This window comes from Xenopus laevis, chromosome 1S (genome assembly GCF_017654675.1).
Source record: "Xenopus laevis strain J_2021 chromosome 1S, Xenopus_laevis_v10.1, whole genome shotgun sequence".
NCBI lineage: Eukaryota > Metazoa > Chordata > Amphibia > Anura > Pipidae > Xenopus > Xenopus laevis.
The window spans coordinates 142,668,293-142,684,670 of record NC_054372.1 but is presented as its reverse complement, the minus strand read 5'-3'; the positions used below and the strand labels follow the sequence as shown (position 1 = coordinate 142,684,670).

The window sequence follows — 16,378 nt, the reverse complement described above, 5'->3', positions numbered from 1 at the left end:
GGGTGACATGTGTCCCCACAGATGAAATAACAATTAAGTAACTAATCAACAATTATTTATACACATAAATGCTTTTAAGTTGTTTTTATTTTGTTACTTTGATCAGACATCAAATCAAAATGTTTTAAAATACATTATATGTTGCAAAATACAACCCTTTTAAGCAATGTTTCTATAGTAGCAAGGTTTGTTCTATGATTATTTCCACCTTTCATGCAAGAGTGTACAAAATACATGTCAATTTTAACATTTTAGGGCATGGAGGATTTCCTATTCTTTGTTCAGTTATTGTTGTTCACTTATTAAAGTTGTATGTCAGAAGTAGTTAAAAACATCCACATACTCAAACCTGGATAATTTAATATGTAAAACATTTATTTCAGTAGTTTAAATTATTTTTAAGTAAATGTAAAGCTTTCACGTTTATTAATTAAAGGCAAAAGTATATTTTTAACTTTCCACATTTTCAAATCTTTATTTCTGAGACAGTGATTTAATTGTAATAATTATGTGACCTGTTTAAGTTAATAGTTCTTGCTTTATTTAATGTGTCTGCATAGGTTTTAATAGCACATGCTGTTTCTCTAAATGCAAGTTTAGGCTGCAAAGATCTGCTGGATTTATTTTGATAGACATGATATGGTGACCTTAAACAACCCTGCAAAATCACAGACCTCTGGATGGTTTCTAAGAGGAATTTGGTACTGTCATATCCACAGCAAACCTGTTAACATCTGTAAAATGTCAGCACATCCAAACTAAATAAATATACAAAGCTGATATGATGCTAAAAGCATCTAATTGCAGCATAAGTATAAACCCTTAATATCTAAATCTTCTCCTCCACCCAAGTAAATGAGTTTTGTTTGTCTTTGATGATATAAAATGACTTTGTATAAAAATGCCAATAAATTGTTTTGGGGGAAAAAACTAATTAGTTTGTTGCTAACTAAAGGCATTTACAGAAGCCCAAACAACAATTGTATTTGAACAGCTTTCAAACCACTTAACATCCTCTATTGTGGTAAATTCATTTAACTAGCTCCCTAAAGTGAACTAATAAGACACTGTTAAAAATATACCATTTTGAGGGGGAGGAAGAAAGGAAGGATTTTTTTTTTGTGCTACTGCTCTGTTTAATTCTACAAACTGAATAATTGGTTTTACTGAGTAGGCAGTTATATACATATATACCTGCATCTTGATTTGTTTCTCTCTACTTATATACACATAGTCTGCAACATATTGTCTTGTTGTGCCCTTATATTAGAACTATTTTATAGCACACTGACAAGTCCTGTCTATTGATCCCCCCAACCCCACTAACACATGAAAGGGATTTTTTTTACAGCCCTTCCCTGTGTAAAGGACCAGCACTAAAAGGTGATACCACCCACCCAGAAGGAATGGCATGCATGCAATTAGGACCAAGCTCCTAGCACTAAGGGGGGTGGGGATACAGAATTCAAAGTAGAGGGAGAGGGGGAAAAAAAGCAGAAATCCCCCACCTCCCACAAACAACAAATCCATTTAAACTTCCACAGCCATCAATATTGATCAATGTTCCAGGCACTGGTTAACCCTTTCACTGCTCTTTGCTAATCCAGGGAAAAAAGACAGGTTTAGAACATAATGCAACTGGACCTTGTCTTAAATATACACAGCAATATCAGAGCTTTTAAAGTGAAAACATTATACATACATACATTGTATCAGTGAAAAACTAGTGCATTTTAAGTAGTATTTACAAAGTAGTAGTAGCTTATTTTTTAAATGAGCTTAATTTAATAAAAAAAAAAGATAAGACATAAGTAGGGGGATATAAACACAGTAGTTTAGATAAAGGGTAGTTGGGGTGTAGCAGCCAGAAGCTCAACAGTATCACACACAATGCAAATGGAAAAGGAGATTTGAAAGATGGGTACTTATCACAGAAATAAAGATGAATAATAACAATAATTATTAAAAAATAATAATAATAACTTATGGCAATGGGTGGGATATTTACCAACTTTACCCTCAGTCCCACATGAACATGCTGCTGTAAGTGCTGTGCAAGACGGCAGAAACACAAACATCCCCCAGCACAAGCTCACACCATCTCCACCCCTTATGCACAATCTATTGCCTAGCTTGACTTTGTGTTTAGTGCTCACCCACTTCATTAAAAGACAAATATCAGCTGCATAAAACATCTGCAGTACATACACCCTTACAGATATTTTTAATAATAAAATGTTAGTAGCAAATTCACACTTACCTGACAGTGATCAAATCTGGCTTGATGTCTCTTTTAATAGTTTTATAATTGAACAAAAATACAAAACTAAAGACACTTTTTTAATTTGTAACATGTGTTTGTGCACAGTTATAGTTTCAGCAAGGTACATCGTTATATATTGGACCAGATGTGGATTAATTACATTATAAAACAATTTACCTTTTTAAGTTTTTGTGTTAAATATAGACTTAATTTACAAGATCATCTGACTGAACATTAATATTAGTACTATATGATTTTAAAAAAGCCAAATGATTTATAGTTTTAATCCAACTAGAAAACAAACACTAAAGCAGAGACAAGTGTCCCTGTTTCCCAAGCACCCCGCAGAATAAAATAGGAATAATGAAGTTATATGAACACACACACATTGCTTAGCTGGAGTACTTGCTGTGGTTAGTTTTTGATCCACCCCTGACCTTTGGGTGTATTTAAATGTGAGATAATAAAGAAATGTGGCTGCCATGAAATTTGACTTCCAGTTGGCAGCTCCTTTGGCGAATTGAGCCCTCCCCTGGTCTTTTTTCTCCTTCACAGTCACAATCTGCTCCCCTTGGTTTAACTTTAACGAATGTGAGGAATTTGTGTCAATCACATGCCAGAGTGAAGCACCTGAAAGTCTCCCACAGGCAGCAAGGAGTTAAAGGGACTTTAGCTGAAGGCCTTGTACTGGGGAGATAGTTTAAGTAAAAACACAGCAGTCCCCGCCCCGTGACGTAACACGGACGGTTACACTGACTAGGAGCAAACAAGATCTGGCCAAAGCACTTTGATTTATCTCCCCTGGTATCCACCTGATCATTTCAGGCTGCACCCCATGTTATCCTAGAGCCCCAGTTCCTTCTTTTTTTTTTAATGCAGGGAGAACAGTAACTTTTGCATTTAGATAAGGGGGTCTTGCAGAAGAAAGCAGCCCATTGCACTTAACTCTCAAATATCACTGAAGGGGGATGCTGCTTCCACTGGCTATCATAGGGTTAAGCAATATGCAAACTGAGGTCTCACTTTTTTATGGCACAATTTGGCCCGTGTACACATTGGCTGTCTATCCCCTGCACATGGTCTTGCCAAGGTAAGTTATTTTATTATTATTATTATTATTATTATTATTATTATGTATCCTTAATAAACTGAGTTTGTGTTGCTTTGTAGTCACGTCCAGAAAAGTGACTAGCTGTATCTCAATGTCATAGTGTGTTGTTCCTAGTGATGTTTCTGACGCCTGTCCCATTCCTGTGCCTGTAAGACTTCCACACCACCAGCAGCAGCCCCCCTCACTATACTCCTGTCATACTGCATCATTTCTAAACACACTTTCCATTTCATAATTTGGTCATTACAAAAAATAATTAATTACATTTGGAATATGTCAGGGGCTCACCTTAAATTCCGAAGACCCTGTATATTGTTTTCATTTACATCTTATGCAGCACCAGAGGCAGCAGCAGAGAAGCCCCCCAATGAGAGACGCAATGCTTATAGGCACAACAGAGTGTAAAGTTCTCCCACCCCCTACCCCCAAAAGGGACACTGCCGCTTTAAATGGCTACCATTTTGAAACCAAAATAATATTTTCCAATAGACAGAAGAAATACCCCTTTGAATCCCCTCGTGGCCTGTTTGAATTCACGCCCTGCCTTACATCAAACACTTTTTTGCTGATTAACTGCACAATCAGGTCCCTGTAGATGAGGAGGGGGGAGAGAAAAGAGAAAAGCAGACCCTTTTTTGGAGAACAATGCTATAATCTCAGCTCCATTGGACAGGAATGTCTGATTTCACAGCCCACTGAATCTCCCATCTCCCCCCCACCAAAAAAGAGAGAGAGATCCTGTCAAAGATCCACCGAGGAGAAATGCCCTCCCTCTGGATAAAAATGGACAATTTAAAAATGTAGCTTAATCATTTCTGCTTGAGAACAAAAATAAAATTCAAATTCAATAAGGGATAATAGAGAAATGGGTCAAAAACCACTAGGGCCGCAGGGAATGGAGGGAATGGATTCTAAATTGTAAATGTTTTTAGGAAACACATTGTATTATAATAGATACTAATGTTCCTGATCAATCCTGTTAATGTAACTATAAAATAGCTTCATCCATGACACCTACATAAAGTGTTTCAATAATGAACGTGTAGCAGTTGTCCCTTATTTATCCAGAGCACCACACAACTAGATGGAATATAAACAAAGCATTGATAATTAGAAAACACAGCCCCTGCTCTTGACAACATGATCACAAAGTGTAGGAGTCTAAACCATGTCATAAGTGAATAATTAATCTCATGACAATTGAAAGTGCCTATTGTAATAATAATTTATATAAAACCGCTTTGTAATTAAAATAGTTTTCCATTTTCACACATGCAGCAACACTCTAAAAAGTAGATGTGACAGTGGCAAGTGCAGACATTTTTGCTTAGCTACCTGGGCTGGCCTGGCTCACTGTATATGACACTTTTCTAGCAGTTGTAATGCATATACAGTATATGTTTGTATGGGCCATGCTTGTATAATATACTTTAATCATTTTGCTTGAAGACAAGGGTGGTTATGTATTTTGGATCTTTTACATGCTGGCCTGCCTTTTAAACTTAAATGCCAAGTTATGTCCTTGTTTCCTTAGATCAGGGGTGCCCAAAAGGTAGATTTGGATCTACCAGTAGACCTTTAGCTGGTGATCAATAGATCTCAAGACACTGTCAACAAACGGCTTGTCTATATTAGCCTCCTGTTTTCATTAAGATACTTATGTTAAAGTTATATAAGAAATAGCTGTTTTGTAAATATAGCAATATAAATTCTCTCATAAATCAATATAATATTTAAGGAATATTTTCCATGGAACAGAATGCTAACAATGCTTTTATGGATGTAGATTTTAATGGGACAACATCACTAAAAGTAGACCTTGCATTAGTAAAGTATGGGCACTCCTGCCTTAGATGTTGGATTGGTGGGTTCTGTATTCTGTGGCTAAGCCCAGATCACCGCCCCTATTGCAATGGGTGATTGCTGTTTGTGTCTGATGTATGAGTCTTCCCTCATGGATGTGTTTACTCTCCAGGACCCCTCCACTGGGACTAAAATCAATGAAAATGTAGTTGAAAAAAAGGCGGGTAAACCCAAAAAAAATTATGAATGGAAGAATGTGTTTGTGCATTCATTGTTAAAATAAGGAGCATGCGGTGACGTGTGCCTCTCCGAAGCCTATCATGGCGCGGTTAATATATTTAAATATCCAAAGGTTCTAACCAATGGGAGCGCGGATGGCATAGACTAGCGCAGGCGCTGACCAATGAGGAAAGAGGTATGCAAATGAGGATCTGTCCAAGCAGGAGCTGAATGTCAACTAGTCAAAGATGGAGGATGGAGCTGCGAGGCCATGAGGTTCGTACCGGGAGGGGATTTGCCTCTTTTCTCTTCCCGAAGGCGCAAGGGGTTGCCGAGGTCTGGGGAGCAAAGAAGCCTTTGGATGATAGGTGGCCGTTAGGGGCCCTCACAGCATCTTTGGTCAACTTTTCTTGGAGGAGGTTCCTCTCATGCCCAGGTACCATTCATGAATTTGGGGCTTGCAGCTGGTGAGTAGTATCCGGGAGCCATGGGCGGAAATGGCGGGAGCTGAGGGCTGGAAGGAAAGAGGGGGAGGCAAATTATCCATGTACTGGGGCATCCATGTTGTTCAGTGGCGGGGAGGAGGTGGGGAGGAGAGGAGACACCCAGGAGGGGCCTCACGTTGGCGGCCCCTGATCGGGGGGCCTGCTGGGAAACTGACAAGGGGAGCAGAAGGGAGGGGAGCGAGCAGAGCTGCAGCCTGGAACAAGAGCTGATGGTGGCAAGCAGATCGCGGCTGATAGGCATCTGACAGTCAGAGGTGGCTTATCGCACGGAGAGGTACAGATATACCCAGGGGCGGGACTGCACTCTCCTACATGAATTTGGGCCCCCCTATGCCAACACTCCAACCCTCCTCACTCACGGGCACCTCCTCACTCACACTCCAACCCTCCTCACTCACACTCCAACCCTCCTCACTCACACTCACGGGCACCACCGCAGCTGATTTTGCCCAGGAGAAGAGCTCCAGGTTCACTTCAGACTGGGGGACAATCCCCCCCTATAATTGCCCTGTGCGCCCTGACAGTAGCGGGGGAGAGGGGCGGCCACTGTCATTCTGCAAACTGGCTACAGCTGTCCGAGCGTCCAGAGAAACTTGAAAGGAAAAAGTATTTAAACCTTCCTCTCCTCTCCCAGCCCTCGTTGTACAAAATGGGTGTCCCTGGGAGATGCCACTGATCGTTACTCGCCCCCGGCACATACAAGTTTCCTAGAAAGTTTGCAGCTGAGAGTAACGCGGCTTGGAACTCGCTGCGGCTTCTTTGTAGATGTCACTGCGTTTTTTAAAAGCGGATCAGTAGGTGCGATTCTTTAGCGTAGATTTAACGATCAGATTTCTATCTCTGCGTCTGAATATGTGGGACAATCGTGCTGATTCGCGGTGACAGGGACTGAAATGCGATTCGTGCTTGTTGTGTTGGCAGCTCTGCACTTTGCTCTCTAATCTGTGATCTCTAATTGGGGAAAGTTTATTTTCTCGCTACTGTGGATTCGACCACACAGAAACCTCTGCTTGTACCCCAGATATCCCCCCTTGCCCCTATCCATCTGCGCCTACAAATTACACACAGAGCAGATCCAATCTATTTTTATTTATACGACCACTGAGATTCAATATTCCCTGACTTCTTCTATTTTATAGTGTGCTGTGTATATAGGCGTCATGTGTATGCTGATGCTAATATTTAAAAATAATTGGTATAAAACTGTTGTTTGTAATTACATTTATTGCCAGGCTGCTTCCCTCTATTACAAATGATGGCATATATTTTTTTCCAAAACAAATCTATACTTTTTTTTTTTTTACAATTAATAATGTGGGTTTTCTTTAACAAGTTTAATGCAAATTGGATTTTTTTAATTGCTATAGAAGCTCGTCTAGGAATACATGTGTCCTTCAACACTGTTTTGTTGAATTATAAAAAAAAAAGATAGGCAAAAACAAGCAGTTGTTTCGATTTAATTATGTTTGCATGTATGTGCTAAACTTAAATACCATGTCAGCCTCTGTGGAAACTCATTGGTTAATTGCACATCTATCTATTATCTGTCTATGTCTCTCATCTATTTTTTATATTACAACTACTGATTTTATTTCAGCGTTTAAAACGAATCTTGGACTTCTGGTGGTGAAAGGACACATTTTTTAGTGTGAATCGAATTTTATTTTGAACATCTCTGATGGTGGTTGGTCACTGTAAATATGGAGCTTGGGAGTGACAGGGTTGTGTTTATGTGGAAAGACGTGGAACCTGTTATCCGTGGCCCTTTTTCTGTTGTACTACTGGAATTTGTAATTAGCAGTGCAATATTAAAAGGGCATTGGCTGGCAGAACCCTAACAAAGCCTAATACAAGAACTGTATATTTAAACCATATTAAACGAAGATATACCATTCTGAAGCTTCTTCTTTAGGTTGATGCCCACTGGCTTGATTATAACAGCTCCAAACGGATATATATTGTGATTTATTTACCGAGAGCTATTGTTAACTTAATATATCACCCTTTATTATTTGATATGTCTGTGCCACAGGATTCCCTGTGCTTTTATAAAGTGCTTCCATAAATAATAGCTCTACATATGTACACCAAATTCAGCTAATAATGAGATTCAGTATTTTATTCAAAATACTTTCTATTACTCATTATTATTACACCATTCCTAATCTGCCTGGTTGTGAAATATTTATCACGCCATTATGTTCAGTACAATAAAATAAAATAAGAAATAAGTACAATAAGCCTTCTGTACTGTGATATTGTGGAAATAGTAGGTAGTCTTGTAAATATAAATACATAGCGACCTACTATGATAAACGAGAAGAAATCGAATTCTGTATGTAATATTTGAGTAGTTTTTTAGTATCATGCCACATTTAACTTTTTTAACGTTTATTAAACCACGAAAAATAAAATAAAAAGTTCTTCATGCTTCAAACAAACACAAATCCTACTGAAAAAAAATATATAGCTTAATATTGCAAATAATGGTGTGACATGTGAACAGCAGACTTGCACACGATAACCAGCCTTCTTGGCTTGCATGTGACATTTCGTAGAGTCCTTTTTGTGTGTATTTTTGTGCTGGTTTACCCATTGGGGGATAGTAAGCTTGTGTGAGTTGCTCTGACAGTGTTGCACTACTGTGATCTCAAATGAAGCAGTGCAATAGTATTGTCAAAGCATTTCATTCCAGCACAACTCCAGCTTTTTGCACATGCAAGTGCATAGGGCCACCCTTTGGCTTGGGGAAAAGAAACCCTTGCTGCTTTGTGGTCTATTACTCTTCTATTAAATTCGACCCGTTGTATTTTTCTTTTGTGTTCCTTTGCTGTTTCAACACAATCACACGTTTCCATTATCCATTGCATCGGTTGGCACTAAAGTGTAACAAAGCGCTAGTGAATTCATAGTAACACTTGGCTTAGCTGCTGCTTATGGCGATTGTAGTGACATCAGATGCTATTTTTTTTTTATTGCTGTTTGCGGCGTTTCCGAATTGCTTTTGCCCTGTCAGAACCGTTGTCCTAAAGAGGTATAAATCGTGGGTGTCTAAAGCCTTGTGTAAGTGCAGTGTGTGCTGCTGGAAGGAGAAGTGAGTACTGGGTGCAGCATTACACAAACTCTTCCCTACTGCTCTTGTGTATCCAGGAATAGCTGCAAGCCACACGAGCCTTATCCTTTTTGCAACCCTACTTGACGCGTTAGTGCCTTTTAATGTCATGTATTCGGTTTTTTTGTTTAAACTAATGTATTTTTGTGTAACTTGGCGTTTAAATGTATAATATGAGACGTGTTAGTGCGGTGATACAATGGGACGTGTGAGACAGAGGCGGTTTATGGCTGGAGATTGGCCCAGCCAGAATGTGCAGTGCTACCCAGTAAATGCTGCATAGTGTAGTAAATGAGAACCTGGGCTACCTTCGATGCTTTGTGCCACAGTCTCACGCCCACTGCTGAGTTTCTCTGGTAAGATCTTGTGAGTAGGAGCTGTGATGGTGTTCTCTGGGCAGAGCTTGGCTGGTGGCCTACCCTTGCCACACAGCTGCTGCCTTATTTACAACGATCTCAATCTCGCATTTGTTGGGCTACCTTTGGGCTAGGGATTTCCCTTGTTAATATATTTACGTTGTACCTGGACTTCTTATAGGCTCTCTAATACTGTTCCTTGTGCTGCTGATTATGCTCCCAAATACTGTTTATTATGCATCCTAACACTGCATAAGGTTAACTAGGACCCAGCAGAGAATCTGCTACATGCCACCTCCTAATAATAATAATAATAATAATAATAATAATAATAATAAAAAGAAGAAGGTGTGTCTTCCCACAGGCCAAACTAAATCCACAGCACTTGGCTACTTAGAGCTTTTCCTGTTGGAGTAACAAATAGATCATAGGTGGTGTTTGTCAGTCAGTGCCTGGGGTGAAGGTTGGGGACATAATTAGGTGTTGGGGTTTTTTGAGTTCAGTCCTTGTTTTTAACCTAAGCTGGATAGGGGGTGGGGGTGATATGGGAGAAGACCATAGGAAAAACAAGCAGGTCCAGCAGGGGCCAGTTATTCAGTTATTTGTGCAAGGAAAGTGAGTGTGGGCGTATATAGTGGTGCTGGCAGGAGGGCGTACCCTGAGGGGGGGTGTGTGTGTGTGTGTGTGTGTGTGTGTGTGTGTGTGTGTGTGTGTGTGTGTGTGTGTGTGTGTGTGTGTGTGTGTGTGTGTGTGTGGTGAATAGGAACACAATGTATATGAGCTGTGCCCACATGCAATTTAACAGGAGGCCTGTGCATGGACGTGTTTGTAATGTGTCAGTCTTTATAAATGGATAGGTATTCATTAGATAGTTAGTATATGGGTGGGTGGCTGTACAGAGCTAAGGTGCAGTGCAGTTTACATATGTACATGTGTGTGTGTGTACTGTGCAATTCCAGTGCATTTGATAGAAAGTCTCAGTGTGTGTGTGTGTGTGTGTGGAGGCTTATGTACGCGTATTTGTGTATAGGGTGTGTGCGCGCTTGATGGGCATGTGTTTGGCCTGCATTGTAGACTGTGCCTCCCCATGTGTGTGCAGAGGATAGTGTGTCCCACTGCGTGTCTGTAGTAGATATGTGTGTAGTAGATGTGTGCGTGGATTCCCGGCGGGGGGAGGGGTGGGCTGAGGAATGCAGTGAATCAGGTCGGCCTGTGCGGGGGGAGGGGCGGCCTCGGGAGAGCTTTCATCCTGTCGTTGCATAAACTTGTTAAAAGAAACCCTCATGTGTAGGAAACGGCCTAGGACAGGCCTTGGGAACCCCTCTGTACGTGGGGCCCTGACACCCCCTGCCCTGTGCAGGTAGTAGCCCCTTTGCCCTTTATACTAGCCACCACCCAGGCAGCAGGCACACACTGCATCACAACTCACTGTTCTTCTTGGCGCCTCTTAACCTGCCTGCAACTTTCCCATGGTGCCTCTTCCATTGGAAGTGTAGTAAGGCCTTGTGAGCTTGCACTGGATTCCTTTCTTTTATACTTCCTCGCCATGACTGTCGGGTCATAGAATTGCTATCACAAATAAAGATACATGTTGCTACTAGTATTGAAACTGTATTTTTTTCACAGACAGAAGAGTACTTTTAATAGAATTATGATAGCAATATTGTGTGTATCCTATTCTATTGCGTGAAATGCTAATTATTGTCCTGCACCAGTAGAGTGACCTGGCAGCTCTTGATCATGTTTTAATGCAACTATTTAGAAGTGGGATGTCTTTGCCTCACAATAGGCAGCTCCCTACTAATTGTAATAGTGCTTACAGGGAAATACAGGTTCATGAATAAGGTTTATTTGCCTTCAAACATCATTGGAGTTACACACGAGCCATGAGTCAGGTCTAGAGAGAACCATCCCAGTGTTTATTGCAGAGGTCCATGGTTCCCTTGCCCATGTGGTAGATGAGTTTTCAGATGAATGTGGAGTACAGACAGCCCTATATCTACACCTGGGCAGGTTGGATCATGTATGGTACAGGAATCCACTGTATCGCAGGAGATATGTACTAGCTTGCTGCACACATTTACTCACACAAAGATGGAATGTGAGGAATCAGGACAGGAATGAATTAACCATTTGTACATTGACTATAAAGTCGGATGGATTTTCTACAGTCGGCCTTCGCTTGACACACAGAAATGGCTAATAGGTGAGGCCTGGCCAAGTGTTTGAGGTGTTACCTGCCAGAATTACTGTACATCTCTCTGGAGTGTTAAGTGCTGTTTACAGAAATAGATTTGGATGTGCCAAATGTGTGTGTGTGTGTGTGATGTGTGGTGTGTGTGTGTGTTTTCAGCCTGTCATAAACACAAGAGCGTGCCCCTAGTGCTTACTTCTCTTATTATAATGGAAATGTGTGTTTATATGAGTTACCAACAGGCAACCCCTCTTCTGGAGGAAGAAGCCTTCAGCATCAAGACTACAGTCTCATTCCAAGCTGTGTATTTTAGGATGGCCCCAGTCTGCTGAGACCTAGTGCTTCATGGTGCAAAGAAGTAGTGTCAGATTGCAGGGTCTCTATCTATCTATCTATATATATATATATATATATATATATATAAATATATATATATATATAGATAATATATATATATAATATATATATATCACGGGCACCCAGACAAAGGCTCATGTGATAAAGGCAGAATATGTATTCTAAACATATCTGAACACAATCTGACTCCTGGGGTATAAATAGTAGACTTTTCGCTAATCTCTTGTTTTAAAGTTGGTTAAAATAAGTGCAAACACATTCTCGGAATAGATGTCTTTATTAGGCATTGCTCTCATTTGGGTATATGTGCTGCTGCTGTACACACATGAAGGAGGGCCCCGAGCAATCACATGGACAGGCCTCTGCTCCTCGGGCTGTGCTACCTGTCAATCTCATTTGTGGGTGGGCTCATGCTTTTGCCCCCTGTTCGTCCTATGGGCGTTCTTTGATTTATTCTAATGAGTATTTGGATCTCTCTCAAACGTTTCGGTCATGTTACCTTCCACAGGAGCACAAATATATATTTTAAAAATGTTATCCTTTTTTTAAAAAAATAAATAAATAAAAAAATAAATAAAAGAAATGCCTAAAGTAGTAGATGTAGTGTCTCGTTTGGGCCGAAGGTTGTATGAATGCAGGGACAATGCATGTGATAGTTTGCTCTAATTATGCCATAGGTTAATAAGAGCAAGTTTAAGGCTCTTGTGCTCACCCAGAGAGAGATCTTATGTGTCCCATATAATCGCTAACCCTTTGCTATCCAGGCGAATAGAGGAAGTATTATTGACTCTTTGCAGTTTAGCAGTTATTTTTGGTGTCTTGATTTTTAGGATTTCTGCTGGGCTGGGATCTGACATCAAAAGAGCCTGGGCCTGTTTCACACTGTTCTGTGGAACGTGAGGAATCTTTAATGCAATAGTAAGATCAATGTGGAATGCATACATTAGCCAGGAATCCATGAATTACAGGATTGTATCCCGTTTCCACTTTCATTTAATCCGCTGGAAAACCAGTCAGTGGAGGGAATAAAGGGGAAGGCAGAGGAGGGGGATCGAGTGTCAAAAAATCTGAATCGGTTGGGGGGGGGTTGGGTGCGCTGAGGAAGGGAGTGTGTGGTGTAGGTGGTGGTATGGGGGGTAGTCTTAAAATGAGAAAACAGCCCCCCCCCTTCTCCCTCCACTCCATTTCCTGAAAGGTTAAACACGCAGGATCAATAAAAAAACTGCCATCAGCCAAGGCAGAAGGGATTTTTAATGGTAAAGTAGCCCATATTTTTACATTTATTTGCTACTGGAAACTGATATGTGTGTTTAGCCCTGAATTGCCTAACTAAGGTTCTATATAAAATTCTACTGTGTGTGCTGACGTCCACCACCCTGTCACAAAATAAAACATTGAACTTTTTTTTTTTTTTTTTTAAAGTTCTGAACTGTTCCTAAAAATCCCGAATTGTATTTCAGGGTTTCCTGAGGCCACAGACACTCCCCCATACATAAAATATACACACCATTTTTCTGGAATCGAAACAATTTTTCTAATGTCTATCAATTGGTTTAATAGTTAAGTTACACAATTCAAAACGGTGAAAGTTTATTTTCCAAAGCAGATCTTATCACCTGAGCTGGTTATTATTGCTGTGTCCATTGTTCTCTAATGATTTTCTCTTGATAACGTTGCTGATAATGTCATTAATGTTTTGTAAATATTGTGTAATGCTATTCTCCTGCTTCTTTTAAGATGAAATTCTAACTCCTTGAATTTGCCTCCCAACAGGTCGAGAAGTTTATAAGCAGCAGTGAGTTGTGTGTTGGGTGGGTCCCAATGCCCACAGCCTTAAGGAAGAGACCCTATCAATATTGCCTCTGCTTTTGTGCTCAGAGTAGTAGTGCAATATTGCTTATAGGGTCTTTTCCTTGAGACACCTTCATTCTCCAACAAACTCAAGAAGATATTAACCCTGTCTATCTACTATCACGCATTTTTCTGAATGTTTTGTTTTTATCTTGGGCTGTTTTCTGAGAGACATTTGCAGCTTTATGGGTGTCATGTTGGCAAATATTTTTTTGCTAAAACATAATTGCAGATAATGTAAATACCCAAATATGACACACACATAAATCATGTATTTCTACGAATGTCTGGATTTTAAATAGGATTCTAGTCCAGATACACAATTGCCTCCTGTGTAGCAAACGAGACGAGTGAATTCCTTGGTTCAAAAAGTTTATGAATAGAGCTAACCATGGGTTTACTATACCTGTGCCATTTTTCTCCTCCAATTGGATTTTCGTATATTTGAATGCAATTCTTAATTTGGGGATATGAGTTAGATTTTTGCTGGTAGTGAAAGGACTTTAAAGGCAATAAATAAATACATTTATACATTGAGTATGGATTGTCCTTCCATAAGTCCTGCTAAACAGCAAGAGTCGCTTGTAAATACGGATTTCATTTATATCAGGATATCCTATGAAAAGTTAAGTAATAATGTTGGCCTGGGTTCATTGTATCAAATGTTTGTAACATTTGGGCTCTTGTTACTGTTTGTAACATTGTATCTGCGTGTTTGTCACACATTTCAGTGTTTTCTGTGCTGCTAGCTACACACAGGCTTTGTTGATAGGAACTAGCAGCTCAAATAAAAAAACAAGGCAATGTATCTAAATGCAGCAAGTGGCCGCACAAAATATATTAAACGTCCTAAAAAGATCTAAAAGAAAAGCCAGGAATGTATTATCTTTGCCTGCATCAGCCATCATGATTCTGTAAGAATATAAATAATGGTATAGTGTGCAGCACTCTCCCACCATTCCAGTTCCTAAATCGAGCTGTTTACGCTCACCCCTCCATACACCCCCCTCCTTACACGGTGCAGCCCTCCTAGGGACCCTCAGTAATTGGGGATCACGTGATCAGCTGTTTGGTCTGAGGTATGTGAGAAAAGAGAGAAGGATTGAAATGTGCTGGGGAGGGGCAGTGTGGAGGGAGAGGGTGGCTGGGGCAGAATGTGGGAAGGCAGTGGGAACAGACGGTTAGGGAGTAGGAAGAGAGGGATAGGAGGGGTTGGCAGAGGAAGAGTGTGGGTGGCCTTTCCTACTATTTTCAGGTGGTCTGTGGATGTCTTTTGGGACCTGTGAGGCCCAGGAATAGGGCGCAGTGGGTGGGGACCAGACACTCCCTCAATAACATCAGTTCAAGTTAAGATTTTATCCACTCTTCTACAAACGCATAGGCAGCAGTGGCACCCAAGCCTTGGGCCCTAAACTCCGCTCCTCAGGCTTATTCCAGGGCTCCATTACTTACACGTGGCACTGCATCTCCGCTTCCCTTCATGTGGCTTCTCCTTATTCTATCCCTACTATTTACACGGGAGCCTCATGTTGTGCTGATGTCCTAGTCCTGGGTCCCTTTTCTTTACTTGTATTTGCCATACAATTACAGGCCGTAACAATGTTGCACTAGTCGTGCTGCAGCAGGATTCACTCAGTGGCGCAACCTTGCGCCGGACGCTTTGTGCATCTGGACTAGCGCTGGTTTTCTAATAAACTCTCCTGTCTGTAAAAGTGTTTATTTACAAAAGCTAGCAGTGTTTTTATCTGTACTTGTGGATAACAATGTGTGTATTTTACATGTAAACAACGTGTTTATTTCCCAGAGAGATGCCACTTGTCCTGGCGGCAGGATACATGGTTGCGGTGTTCTCTTCCCTCTATAAAGGAAAAGGCTTCCTGGTGTCAGCAGGACAGTAAGTGTGTGCCCAGGCCGCCTGACACTCTTTCCCTGTTGCACTACTGTGCCAGTGAATAAAGCAGTGCAATGATGAAAGGGCATCAGTCTGGAGCTGATCTCAGCACCGTGTCCTGCAGGGAACAACAAGCCGAGGAATCCCCACGTCCCTCTCCCGCCGATACTGTAACATGGATTCAACTACCGCCGTTGCATTTTGTCATTTTGTACAAAGGCAGATGTTTCAATAAAGCTGTACTAAGTGGGACAATTGTGGCCTCTGTATGATCATTCCTAGGAGTGTCGTGGAAAGTGTGCAAAGTGAAGTTTGGGGCGTTAGCTGACTAGAAAGCTTGTGGGTGCAGCACGTATGAGGGAGCGGACAGGCGCACATTCATATATACAATATAATTATGAGCACAGATAGAAATAATCTCCCTCTGGCCACCATCTTTTACTGAAAGCACATGATTAACACCCATTGTAGGTTGCAGGGGACACCAAAGAGCAGGAATGGGCCTTTTTGGGGGCTGCGTTTCCGGAGCATTCGCGCTCTGTCAGGCCGCCAGTATGTGGGAAGCCATTTTAAGGCGAAACTTGAATCGTTTTCCTAAGATAAGTTACAGGTGAGACCCGAGTGCGTGATTACATGTTGGCAGCTAAGGCTTGGACCTGTGTATTCCTGGCTTTTCCCACTGCGGGTCTCAAACAGGGAAGAGCCAGAGAAAAGG

General features: G+C 40.9%; 1 long non-coding RNA gene across 1 annotated transcript; it reads left to right on the top strand.

The window, feature by feature from the left end:
- The first annotated feature begins 2,950 nt into the window (after window positions 1-2,950).
- On the top strand, window positions 2,951-15,915 carry LOC108707128. The gene is made up of 2 exons (XR_005965070.1): window positions 2,951-3,353; window positions 13,695-15,915. It is a non-coding gene; the product is annotated as an uncharacterized LOC108707128 (long non-coding RNA).
- Window positions 15,916-16,378: the final 463 nt, after the last annotated feature.